This window comes from Notamacropus eugenii, chromosome 1 (assembly GCF_028372415.1).
Source record: "Notamacropus eugenii isolate mMacEug1 chromosome 1, mMacEug1.pri_v2, whole genome shotgun sequence".
NCBI lineage: Eukaryota > Metazoa > Chordata > Mammalia > Diprotodontia > Macropodidae > Notamacropus > Notamacropus eugenii.
Genome location: NC_092872.1, coordinates 389725162 through 389738984, shown reverse-complemented (window position 1 = coordinate 389738984; position 13823 = coordinate 389725162). Strand labels below are relative to the sequence as shown.

Here is a 13823-nt window from a genome sequence, read left to right as displayed (position 1 = left end):
TCTGATAGTTTCATTGGTGTAGCACTGAATAAGTAAATTAATTTAGATAGAATTGTCATTTTTACTATATTGGTGAACTCAAATTTTTAAAAAATGAATGTTAAAAATTATCTTTACATATAATTAAGAAAAAATAAAATACTATTTCATAGAAGGGTAAATTATATTATTGTGCTAGCTGTGACTCTTAGCTTTGTGTCATTTGCATATCTGCAAAGCACACCGTTTATCCCTTTATCCAAGTCATTGATAAACATTTAAACAATAAAAAGCTGTTAGCAGAGCATAGATATCCTTGGGATACAACGCTGATGATTTCCTTCTAAAATGACATCAGATAATTAATGACTACTCCTTCAGTCTGACCACTGAATGTGTACATATGCTTGTCCTATCATCTACCCAAGAGGTCTCAGTGGTGGAGGCTATGGCTTGACCCCAAGGAGCATGTGACCAATTAATCAGAGGGTGAGAAGATGGGTCCGATCCCACTGCCCTTATCCACAGGTTAAAATATCGACTACACAAATGAAAGATGAGTGAGACATAGCTAGACAGTAATTCATCTGAAAAAGATGGAGGGAGGTAGATAAATGGGTCATCTGTATGTATGAGTCAATAGTATGATATATAATAGTCTAGAAAGCTAACGTGATTTTAGTCTTCATGAAAAGAGGCACAGGTCCCAAGACCTGGGAGGCAATGATCCCACTGGTCAGACCACACCTGTAGTGTCAAATTTGGTTTTAGATCCCACGTTTTAGAAATGACATTAAGAAGCTACAGAATGTTGAGAGATGATTATTAATAACCAGTGATTTGGGGAGATTCAGGGATTTTTCTATTTTCAAGACCATAATCTCTGAAGGTTTAGTTAACCTTCTCCTCTATCCAACCCCACCCAACCTTACAAGGAATCTCTAATCTAAATTGAATTCCATTCAATCAAGCTTGGGTGGAGAGAGACCCTTTTGTCTATATTGCCCAAGCCTGGGAATGATCTGGGTATAGAAATAATCTCTCTGTCCTAGGACAACATGATATCACTCTGAGGCCCTCACTGTAATATTCATTCTCTCATTAATTGTTAACTAATAAGAGTTGATTCCCACCCTGAGGAAAACCTACTCTTCAAAGCACAAATAAACTCTGAGCCCTATGATTATCTTTAGTCTAAGAGAGATGGTCAAATGACTATCCTTCTATTAATAAACATGCTGGCCTTATTAATAAAATGATTAAATTACCCAGAAACTATGTCTCTTGAACCTTTTTAATCTTTACAATATCCAGAGAACAAGTAACTAGGATAATGAAGGGTCTTGAGGCTGTGATATCTCAGGTCTGGTTCATATACCCATAAATTTAGAGAACTAGAAGCAATCTTACAAGTCACTCAATCCTCAAATCCCTCAGTTTACAAATAAGAAAACTGAAACATAGAAAAGTGAAATAATTTGACCAAGATCACTTAGAAAAAAAATGGCAGAGGAAGAATTCAAACCAAGATCCTTTAACACCAAATACAAGCACTCTTTCCAGTGTCATTGGATGACTTTAGTTATTGATATAAAATGGAGAAAATAATACTTTTACCTCCTGCCTTCTAGGGTTGTTATGATAAAAGTATTCTATAAAACTTAAAATGCTATAGAAATGTGACTAATTATTCTGTCTCATAGCATTTTATTTCTTTGTGAATTTGTTTTAGGAAAAAGCTAAACAACTTATAAAAATGTGGCATAGAAAAGAAACAGGCCAGAAGTGTTTCAGAAATACATTATTCTTCTGAGTTATGATCCCAATTTCCTTGTAATTATCCTAAGTGGCATATTTATCTGGTCTGGTTTAAACACTTGAAATATGTGAGTGATGCTCCTTATAGAAGCAATAAAGTCAGTCCTGGCAATGTAATATAATGACCAAAAAAAAAAAAAACAAAACCAGGTAGATCTATTCAAGTGGCATAGGCAGACAGAGGAGGAAATGGGTTCCTCCACACTGGAAATTTTCAAGCAAAGGACAAATGCCTCATTTTGGGTTATGTTATAGATTCTTTTTCAGGTACCAGTGGGACCAAATGAAGTCTGAGACTCAGTAGTTCTCTTCATAAAATGTAACTTTAGTATGGGTCCATATTAACTATTTACTTTAATAAGTACTTAGATTGTTTGTACTGAATTACAGTCATCTTGAAAAAGCAATAAAGCAAACAAGCATTTATTAAGTACTTTGTGCAAAGTACTAGAATTTTAAATATAATCAGAAAGAAAAATAGTCCCTGCTTTCAAGGAGCTTACATTCTAATGGGGGAAAATAACATACATAAGAAAGATGGGGGTCGGGGCAGAATTACTCACAAGACTTGCTAGAAAACATTCTAGAGAATGAAGAGTACATCCTGGAGTGGATTTAAGACATGACTGGGCTAGGTATCTTCCTTAAAATATTAAAGTTCTGAGAAGAACTAGTCAATCAAAGAAAGAGTCTGCAGGGACAGAGAGTAGTTCCAATGTGAGAAGTCCAGGGGTGAAGCGAACTTATAGCTCTAATAAATAATCTAAGGATTCATTTTTAAAATTTTTTTCAGGGAGAAAAAATAATAATTTATATAGGTAACTAGGTATGTGGCATAGAGGGATAGATAGATAGACAGACAGACATACAGACAGATAGATAGACAGACAGATAGATAGATAGATGATAAATAGATTGATAACACTTTATCCTTAAAAAGGGCTTTATTTATTCATTATTTCTTTTGAGTCTTACAACAACCCTGACAAGTAATACAAATGTTATCACCTCCAATGTACAACTAAGGAGTCTGGGGTATATGGAGGATAAGTGACTTGTCTAAGGTCATACAGCTGATTGATTAGAAGCCAGATTCTTTTCCAATTTAATAATCTCCTTTTAGAACCCAGAATGGTGCTACATACACAGCAGGTACTCAATCGTTAGTTGTAACTAGAATATTAACGGAGCCTACAAAACTAGGCTCCCATAGGGAAAAGAGAGGAAAAAAATCTGCTCATTCTTATCAAGGATTCTATTCAATTCTTTAAAATACCGTGTATCCTCTGTTTTTTGTGTCTACTGTTCTTAGCTCTCTTAAGGGTATTGGGGGGGAAAGAGAGTAATCAATAAGAGAAAGAAAGGCAACGAGAATAACTGAGAAACTTTTGTTGCCATGAAAATTAAAACTTGATATAGCACCCCCTCTGGGCTCACTCCCTTAACCTATACTAACCCTAGAAGGTTAGTTCCAGAAAGGTAGGTGACTATTTTCCTAATACAGTAGCTCATGGGCCTCTATCAAATACTTCCCCTTAACAATCTGCCAATAGGCTCAATTAGCTTTTAAAAAAAAGCATTTGCTCAAAAGTAGAGTAGATGCAAAACATTCAAAGAATTTAAACAAAAACCAGAAGCATACTCCCCCAAAATCCACTAAGTCTGTAAGGGGAGGAGTGACCATGAACTTATAAGAACACTGGTATTGAGGCATACATATAAAGAACAGATATGGCCAAGGCAACTCATAACTCTAGAATTTCAAGGCCTCAATATGCTATCTTTTTCTGAGGAGTCAAAACTAAAGGCCATTGTGAGGTACAGCATCTGTGACAAATGAGTCAATTTGATCCTCAGTTGGGGGGGCTCTTCCTAATGCAAGCTGTACAAGCTGAATAGGTCACTCCAATACAAAACTGGGGTCATACAGTTCCCTCAGCTGTGGAGCTGGCTCTTGGTTGGACTTGGCTGTTGCCTTCCTGGGAGGCATGTTGCTTGGCCACTGTATTACTAAGCATCCTAGCACATGTTCTTTAAACTGCTTTGCTAAAGGAAAGACAACTTCTACAGGGGTCAACAATCTTTAGCTTCAGATAAGTAGAAAATACAAGCAGAGAAATTAGCAGAGATTCAACAGACAGGGCTCCTACTGTCTGAACGAAGGAACAAACCACCAATACACCACCAGACCAGGAGAGCACAAACCCCCGAACTACTCTCCGTGCCAATTTCTCTGCTTGTATTTCTACTTATCTATAATTAAAGATTGCCGAGCCCTTTAAAAGTTGTCTTTCCTTCAGCAAAGTACATCAAAGAATCTGTGCTAGCAGGCCATCCTGGGTATGCTAGGGTGCTTGCTATTACAGCCATCAAGTCACAGCTTCCTAGATGAAGCCAGAAAGACCATTCAGCCAATGGACTTTTCACAGAGTATTTTATGTCTGTTGGAGGGTAGATCTGGAAGATTTTCTGAGCTTTCTCTGGACAGGCAGCTACAGCCTTCATCACTTTTAGCCTCTGAGTTGGCTGGGTATTAGTAGCTCAGATTTTTCAATCCTCAGCCTAAAGGTGGCATACCCTTAACAGTAGAAATTAATGGCATTTTGTTAATATAAAGATTGTATTATATGGCTAAATTATAGTCTCTCACATGGGGTTTTTAAATTAATTTTATTAAGGAAAAAAGAGGGAGAAATTCATTCCTATTAGAAAAGATATGTATTCAAAACATTTAGTAATTAGCCCCATCCTCTGGTTTCAGGTAATGACATAAACCAGAAAAATACTTTCTAGGCAAGGCAGCAGTATGTACCTCTTTTGAGACAATATAGAACTAGGAATCAGCTAATGACAATCTCAGAATTAGAGGATGCCTTAGAAGTCACCTTAATAATCAATAACATAGGACTCACAAATATGAGACTTACCCTGACTCCAGTTTCTAATAGAAGGTAAACAAACAAAAACCTGACCAAAAAAAAAAGTTGTCAAAACCTTTTCAACATTTGAGGAAAAAATCTTTCAATTCCTTATTGTAAGTTTTAGAAGGCCAATTGTGTGACTCTGGGCAGAATGGAAAGAGCACTGACCCTGGAGTCAGATAAACTGAGTTCAAATTCCACCAGTCTAACCTTGCTACCTTTGTAACCTTAACTTCCTGGTCTTCAGTTTCCTAATCAATAAAATGAGGGGGTTGACCTAAGTAGCCTTTGAGACTGCTACCAATTCTAGATTTATGACCCTATGATCTCTTTGGTCCTATAAATAGGACTACATAGGAAAAAGTTCTAACTTTCAAATCATAGAATTCATAGATTCAGAACTAGAAAGGACCATAGAGTCCAGTCCCCTATTTATTCAGATAAGGGAACTCAGGGCCAAAAGTCCAAGGACCTGCGTTCAATTCTGGCAATACCTCCTCATTACCTATGTGACGAGCAAAACAACTTTGCTATGCCTCATTTTCCTCATCTGTATGTAACAGTAACATACTACTGCTGAACCAAGAGGCAGTGGAGTGCTCAAATTCTCCCTCTCCACTAAGCGTCCCCTCTTAGCCCAAAGAGGTTAGACTCTCTCACTCTTTCTTTCTCTCTCTCTCTCTCTCTCTCTCTCTCTCTCTCTCTCTCTCTCTCCTTTCATCTCCCTTCCCCCCTTCCCCATCTCCTTGCCTGTCCATCCCACAACCCCCATACCCCCACACACACACACTCCACACACACACCGTAGAATGTCAGGGAAAATTACTTAAAACTTTGAATTTGATTCATTGTCTAACATTTCCTCAAAAAGGGGAAGTAGAAAGGTACTCAAAGCATAATGTAATTCTAGTATAAGATAGCTATTTATTTCCTCTACCCAAAAGAAACTATTAACAAAAGAGACTCACAATCAACATTGACAAAATATTAAAGCAGCAACAGTAACATATCAACCATTCTATTGATACTTAGACATCGAACATGAAACAATTTGTGGAATGGTTAAAGAGGCAGTTCATGGTTCACCTTGGCTGCGTTGTCTACTCTAAACAATACACTCTAGGTTCACGTCTTCTGGTAAGTCAGGACAGGTTCTGGAGTTCCTCTTCATTATCCGTGGTCATATTCTCTAAGAAGGCTATGGTGGAGGAATATTCATGCTGCTAAAAGTCAGCTCTGACTAAAAAAATCGATCTAGGTAGCCTGGATATCTGGAGTACAAAGGGTTGCCTCCAAGCCTAGAAATCTCTATCTCAGGATTGTTTTTCAGTTATCTATCCCAGTAAGGAAATATAAAGCAGAAGAGATAGTCAGGGTCCCAGTGTTGAGGCTTAGGCTCCCCTAAACCAACACATTTATTTTAGCTGTCCTGCTCTCTTAGTTTGCCATTCCTGCCCTGGTCAGGGGAAGGACAACATCTCCCTTCCTCATCCCTTCAAAGGGAGGCCCCAATAGTCCTGACTAGCTCAAAAAGGGGTGGGGTAGGGGCACTCTCTTTTTAAGATCCACTGAGTCCTTTGCTTTTACTGCTTGCTGACTAATAAGGAGTTGCTTCATCCTCTCCAGCAGTCAATCAGTTACACATACACAGGGGAGCTCGGCAGCATGTTCTATAGGATGCAGCCATAGCTATATGTAAAATAAGAAAGGGTTGATTTTTAAGGGCCCTCCTAGCTCTAAATCTATTTTGGTGTTAGAGTTTTAATAAAGTAAAAGGAGAAAAACTGAAAAGAATATGTATCCAAAGGACTAGAAGAAACCTAACAAAAAGGAATTTGTCATATATTTGAGAAATACGTGAGCTCTTCATCTTTCATCATCAAACATTCTGGTTATTTTAAACAAGTGTGCATTTTTGTATTCCAAGAACATGTGCCAAGGGAACAGCTGTTTTCATTTCTCTTTCTGTACTTTCCCAACCTTATTTCTCAAATTTAGCAAAATTTTTTCCTGAACTTGTGTTGAGTGCAATTGATTTATTTAGAGAACATAGATTAAATCAAAAATGATGCAGTAGGTGAACATCAACATGGCACATTTTTTTTGTTACTTTTTGGCTTTGTTGCTGTTTATTTTTTTCATTAACTGGAATTTTTTCTTCAAAGTCTTTATCCAGGATTTCATCTAGTTCTCATTTCTAGAAATCCTGTCCAGAGACATAAAATCACAGCCCAGTGTCTGTTTCCTATTTAGTCATATTCTTTAAGCGTTTCTCTGGGTCTCAGTTTTCCCATCTGTCAAATGAGAATTTCTAAAATGCCTCATTCAGCTCAAACATTCTGTATCTGGTTACTATCCTTGTCATTCAAATTAAAAATTGTGAATTTTATCATGAGATCAAAGTTATTTGTTAAACTACACATGGATTGATTTTTTTCTGATTCTTGCTGAGGAAGACTATATTAGTGATCTATTGCAGCTCAGAGCTACCTGTAGAGGGGTGTTGATTATCAGGAAGGCTAAAGCCCTAACAAGAAATTAACACAGTATTCTTCTTCACTACATATTAAATGATATTTCCTTACCCTGTCCCCTCAATATGCTTTAAAAAGTTATTCCATTTTCATTAAGATGCAGTGTGCTGTGATGGACATATAACACCAGTCCTGGAGTCAGTCTATTCAAATCCTGCTGCTGACATTTAACTAGATGTGGGAACTTAGCTAATAATTGTATGATGGAAGCCAGAGTGTGAGAGTGTGATTTATGACTCCTGTTAATACAGGCTACCTTCAAAGAATGTAAACAAGCAAAAGAAGCTCCAATTATCTCATGGGGAAACTTGCACATGATCCTGGGCCATGCCTGGCACTATACCTTCTTTGTTCTGTTTCTATGTAATATCTGACTGGACCTAAGGGTGAATCCATTATTCTATCTTGCTATCAGCTCAGGACGCTGGTCTTGTGAGTAAACTCCTTTAAACTCCCCCAATTAACCCAATAAATCTACACACACAATGGCATGGACTGCCTTTTTTTCTTGTGTCAGTACTTTCCCCTTCAGGTAGGACTGTTCCTTTGAACATTTTTCGTCTTTATGTTGGCATAATCAGGGCAGAATAGATCTGTATCCTTAGTAACAATCTCAGTTTCTTCATCTGTATGTAGATTCTGTTACCAAGGAGATATACTTACCAGGAATAAAGTTTTGCTGGATGGGAAAGAGACTCTTCAGTCTATTTTGATTCATGGACTAAAGAGGGATTATGCCTTAAAGAACCAACATTGTTTTCCCTACACCCAGGAAAAGAACCTAACATGACAAACAAGGATGAGAAGAGATGGAGAGAGAAAAGAGGAAAATTGAGTGACAGAAAAGAGATATGGAGGGAATACTAGGGATCAGATCAGGAGCATCTCTGCTACGATGGTGGGAAAAGGGAATGAAGGGAGAGGGAAGGAGTTACACCACACAGATGCCACCCAGAACTGAGATGATGAGAGAGTCTATAACTGTCCATGTTTTTTGAGAACAGCAACAGTGATGCTTCTCCCTCTCTCCCTATCCTCCTCTCAGGGAGTGTGAGTATCCAGTTCCACAGCTTATCTCTGTTCTTTGAAGTTTGTCTGTATTTCTGCTTAATTTGTATTGACTGTCAGCTTAAAATAAAGTGTGGTTGATAAAAACAGTTTTTCATTGGTATGTTTACATTCTTGGGAACAGGAAGCCAGAGAGAAGAGCAGTGACATATTTAGTACAGAGAGAGGGAGAAAAAGACAGAGAAAAGTAGAATTACCCCTGAAATTGTCAGTCTTTGGTCCTCCTTGGAGCTCTGAAGCTATCTGAGAGAGAAGCTTACTGATATTTTAATATTCTCCATGTAGTGAACATGTCTCTAGGGTCACTATCCACAGTCAGGCCGCTACATCTCCCTCTCAGAGCTCTATGAGTCCCCTGGGGGATTTGGGGTAACGCTTCACTAATGCCTTCAACTTGAGATCCCACTGGCTGTTTCTCCCATCTTTAGCTAACAGTGACTAGGACCCCAGTTCCATTTAACCATTTAACATCAATTAACTTCTACAAGGAGCAGCTAGATGATGCAGTGGATAGCATAGCAGGCCTGGAGTCCAGAAGATTCACCTTCCTGAGTTCAAATCTGACCTCAGAAACTTATTAGCTCTGTTGCCCAGGGCACATCATTTAACCCATTTGCCTCAGTTTCCTCTTCTGTAAAATGAGCTGGAGAAAGAATGGCAAATTCTTCCAGTATCTCTGCCAAGAAAACCCCAAATGGGGTCTCAAACAATAGGAAACAACTGAACAATAGCAACAGATAGTATGGACTGTTAGTAGATAGTATTCTAAAAGTGTCCTGATGGCATAAAACCCAGGAAAGAGTGCCTCAATGAGATGCACAGTCACTCAAAAGAAAGTAGTATAACAATCTACCTAGAAAAAAAAATTGGTAAAAATTGCCTATTGCCAAACTATTGTAAAGATTGTAAGGAGCTAGAAAGGTAAACCTTGATATAGAGCATTTACAGGGGCAGCTAGGTAGTGCAGTGGACAGAGCACCAGTGCAGGAGTCAGGAGGACCTCAGTTCAAATCTCACCTCAGACACTTGATACTCACTAGCTGTGTGATCTTGGACAAGTCACTTAACCCCAATTGCCTCATCCTGGGTCATCTCCAGGCATTCTGAGGAATATCTGGTCACTGGATTCAGATGGCTCTGGAGGAGAAGCGAGGCTAGTGATCTGCATAGCTTTCCCTCATTCAAAAAACAAAGTCAAGTGCAAGTCATGTCATCATTTCTCTGATGGCATGGTCTTCTTCGGCAATGAAGGACGAATACACACAGACTTCTCTGTAAGCAGGTTTAAAGAAAAGAGGCCCAGTAACACACATCTCCCTTTTCTTTGTTTCTATTGCAATGTAGGAATCAATTTATGTTTATGTTATTAATCTCTTTATAGGAACTTGCACTTGCTTAAAGGTGATCTTTCAATGCCGCTCCACTGTGTTTGTGATGTCAAACTGGAGCTACTATTTGTTTCTTCTCTTTTCTTAAGCTTCAGCTTCACGGAAGCCACCCCCTTACAAACACCCAAACTTTCCCCAGATATCTACCTGTGCTTTTATGAATCACAGAGATGAGGACCATCTGCCTCTAGGTTTTATTTTATATATATAAAAGGGGCAATAAAATGATAACAACTGAAAGACAATGAGAAATGATGGGAAGAGTGAATCTGGATAGGAGGAAACCATTCACAACTGTATAGACAGAATTTGCATCTTCCTCCTTGGATTCTTTCCCACTATAGAAAGGAAGAAGAGATAAAAAACTTGGAGGAGTTGGGCAGTTAATGGTAGCTGCTTCCTAAGGTGCTTAATTGCTTCACCAACTGATGGTTGCTCTTAGATCTTGGAAGTCTCTTTGGCACCTCATTGATATCCAACAACAGCAGTCCACCAAAATCTCAGAATGAAAGAGCAGGGGAGTGGTTACCCCAAAACTAGGACCACTGTTCAACCCTACTCACTTGCATGGTTCCAAGGAGGAGAATAGATTCTTCTCTTCAAGCTCCTCCCTCCCAAAATTCTCCACAAGTACCATACTGAAGTCTACATTCAGAACAAGCGACCAACTGGTACACTCTGGGATAACATTTATCATAGCAGTGTGTGCAGCAAAGGTAGTACACTGTGACTTGCTGGTCAGCATTTAGCTCATATGTACATGTGTCTTGGACAGGCCCTGAAAACGGGAAAGAAGTTGAATAGGAGGAGGCAAGCAGATGGGATGAGGTTAAACCTGGGAAATTGTGCAGTGCTTTTGACAATCCTAAATTATTTCCTTATACAAAGACCCGTTTTTTTTGGAAACCAAGATCTCCAAAGAATTAAAATTGTAGGATGACAGTGGAGAAATGCGTGGTAAGTGTGCATAGGTTGATTTCAAGGCTTTGTATGCAAGAAGTATCATAAAATATTATCATCCAAAAAAGTGGAAAAGGGGATGAGCTAGACTCATAGGAAGAACAAGGAATAATGGAAGAGTAGACCAGATAGACCAAAGGCTACACTGGAACACATGCACACATACACACACAAACTGTCATAAGCAGAGAAAATGAAGAAATTAAAATATGGATGTCTACATGGATGATTTTATAACTATGAAACCCAAGACGCTCAACAAAAAAATTAAACAAATTAATGAATGACTTTAGCAAATAGCAGAGCATAAGATAAATCCACAAAAATCATGTGTACTTCTACTCACCACTAAGAAAATCAGGAAGAAAAATGATAGCGAAATATCATCTACAATAATGATACAGTTTAGCAAATATTTGGCATTAATTTGTCAAGACATACATCTATGCAAAGAAAACTTCAAATAGTTTGCCTGAAATTAAAGAACTGAACAAATAGATTCAATAAAATGTTAAATTGAGCAAATTATAATAAAAAATGCTCAAACTTCCCAAATTAATTTATAGATTTAATAAAATCCCAGTAAGCTATTTCATAGCCATAAAATATATAAAAGCCATAAAATATTAATTAATTAAAATAAAGCCACAAAACATTAATATGAGAAAATGGATTGATAATATGTGAGGAACTAATTATGAAATAGAATTTGTCAGAGATCAGTACAAAGGAAAACTTACCTTACCAGATTAATGGAATAAAATAGAAATTCAATGAATAGAATCTAGTGTATTTAAGCGTAGTCTGGCTAAGACCTTTTCCTCTCTTCTTTCCAAAAGTGAAAAGTATCTCCTAGTAAAATGAATTCTGGAATTTTGGGGGAAGGACCCCTGCTGTTCCAGGATGATCTTAAAAATAACATTTAATTGCTTGCTTAAGCATCCTTAAGAGATCTAATTAGGAAGAAACTAGGTTACTTTATCTGTCCCTGGATAAGTGGGGAATGATCCCTCAAGCTGGGGTATAATGTTAATTCAAGGTTAATGGTGGGTGGGGAAAAGAGTTAACCATCTTCCCTGCCTATTAATAGGCCTCAATAGCTTTTATTAATGTCTATTGAGGCACTGGATCAGAGGGTCATGCTCTCCGTCTCTGAAAAGTGTATAAATACTCTGAGGTGAGGTTTTTGGGGTTTACTCACTGGAAGTGTTTGTTTGACCAGATAAGACTCTGGGTAGCTACTAAGGAACCCCCACCACCATCACACACACACACACATACACTTTGAAAACCCTGTTGGTGCTTTTCTCTCTGGTAAATATATACATATATATGTATATGCATGTATGTATTGCTTATGGTCAGACAATTGGAAGCCCTGTCTGTTGGTCTTTATCTCTCTGTATTCCTCTGAAGTTCAGGGTGCTAACTTTTTCTCCTGACCTAAGTGAATGATATATGTGCTCCATTAAAGTTGATTGTTGACCCCTCAAAAATTATTTTCCTTTTAGAAAAGCTGATCAAAGAACCTGTATAGCAGACCCTCCTGTGTATGCCAGGGTCCTTGCTGTTACATGGGGGAACACCATTCCCAGCTATTAGAGAAAGAACAAGGTCTCTAGTCACCATTTCTGAACCTAGTGGTGATGTCAGGGTGGAAAAAAGATCCTGCTCCTCCAGGCAAGTTTTTGTAAGTACTTTTGTGAAGACTGGAAAATATGGAGAATTAATTATGAAAACAGTTTGGAAATTGTAAAGAAGGCCAAAGATAAATATTTGAGGCAGGAAATTTGGGAGGAATTGAGGAAGAAAGAGGACTAAAGCTGACGAAGGATTCAGACTAAAAGAGAGAGGGAAGGAAAATAGAGGAAGCTAGTAGGTCACAGGGAGAGGAAATTAGGTATTTCTGTCAAAGTGCTAATGAGGTAAGAAGGTGCTAATAAGGTGAGAAGAACTGAAGAAATTCATTGTCATTTTAGCACTAAAGTTGAGGAGAATTAATCAACCAAGAACTATTAGCAAAAAAAAAAAAAAGACAATGAAGGATCTTGCTTTCAGCATGTTTAAAGAGCAGGAATAATTTTGTAGTAATCTGAATTAACCTGTGGGGTATTTGTTTTTCTCCAATGGGCAAATAACTATGATCTAAGACCAATCCCAATTCCAGACTACTAATGATGTTACCCATTTCCTGACCAAGAGGTGATATAAACCAGTGGCAGAATGAGATACACAATTTTTGACACAACCAGTGTGGAAATTTGTTTTACTTGACCACATATATCTGTTACAAAGGGTTTGGGTTTTTGTTTTCTTGCAGGACAACAGAGAAGATTGCAAGAAAGGGTTAAGGAATAGGGATGGGAAGGAAAAAAGATCAAAAGAAAAGAGGATTACTGAAGCATTTTTATAAGTGCATAGAACAGAAAGGTCAAAAGGAAACACAAACAAGACAGCTTAAAAAGTTAACTGCTGAATGTATTATATACTTAAAAAAAGAAAAGCAACTGTATATAGTAGAGGCTTTCAATTTCATGCAAAAAAAATTTTTTACGTGCTACCTATTCTCAAAGTACAAACTGATCTCCCTCCCAGAAGAAAAGATAAAGGATCTTGAGAACGATGTGGTTGTGCTAATAGAAGGGCTTCAATCTAGAAGCAAAGAGGCACCTGAAGAAGCAAAGGGAATCAGACGGTGGAAGAATTGGACCCAAGGGGAAAAGGGAAGAATTACCACGGAAGACCTAAAGCCCAATTTTAGACACGAGGTGCTTTCTTCCTCCTCCCCCAAATGAGAGCAGCACCTTCCAAAGAGGAAAGGGCTGCCTGTTTTCTATGGAACCACGACGCAGAGCCCTGTGTCCCAGCAGGGGGTGTCGATGCTTACGGGCGAGCTTCAGAGGAAAGGAGAAAAGCATGGAAATTACGCACCAACTCAGGTTCCTCAAGGATAGGCGCAGCCCCAAACTATTCACGGCAGCCCTTTCCGTGGCTGCAGAGAACTGGACAGCAGATGCCCATCCGTTTGGGGAATGGCCAAAGAGTGACCATAATGGAATGAATCCTGCTGTTCTGAAAGAATGAATATGACCAATACCGAGAAGGCCCAAACGAGCCCAGAGCGGCCCCGCGAAGCAACGTAAGGAGTGTCTGAC

General features: G+C 38.4%; 1 protein-coding gene across 1 annotated transcript in view; it reads right to left on the bottom strand.

Annotated features, from left to right (window-relative positions):
- Positions 1-13823, bottom strand: part of PTTG1 (PTTG1 regulator of sister chromatid separation, securin) — a 44080-nt gene that overhangs the window by 29704 nt on the left and 553 nt on the right. The gene's annotated exons all lie outside the window — the stretch shown is intronic.